Here is a 204-nt window from a genome sequence, read left to right as displayed (position 1 = left end):
CTCCAGCAGCTCCGTGTCTCTGCTGGGCTGAGGAGCCCCGAGCTGGCCCCAGCCCTGCAGGGGGGTCTCCCCAGAGGGGAGCAGAGGGGCAGGATCCCCTCCCTCCACTTGCTGGTCACACAGTTCCAGTGACCCTGCAGGTGTGGAAAATCTGCTGGTCTTTCAGGAGGAAGTTCTCTCTTCAACTCGCCAGCACTTGTGGCA

General features: G+C 62.7%; 1 protein-coding gene across 1 annotated transcript in view; it reads left to right on the top strand.

Moving 5' to 3' along the window:
* Window positions 1–204, top strand: part of EPHB2 (EPH receptor B2) — a gene marked incomplete at its 5' end in the record, with an annotated part of 47,400 nt that overhangs the window by 22,913 nt on the left and 24,283 nt on the right. The gene's annotated exons all lie outside the window — the stretch shown is intronic.

Source organism: Buceros rhinoceros, unplaced genomic scaffold (assembly GCF_000710305.1).
Source record: "Buceros rhinoceros silvestris isolate BGI_N320 unplaced genomic scaffold, ASM71030v1 scaffold1044, whole genome shotgun sequence".
NCBI classification, from domain to species: Eukaryota; Metazoa; Chordata; class Aves; order Bucerotiformes; family Bucerotidae; genus Buceros; species Buceros rhinoceros.
Note: the sequence above shows the minus strand (reverse complement) of the source record. Positions and strands in the feature narration are given on the sequence as shown.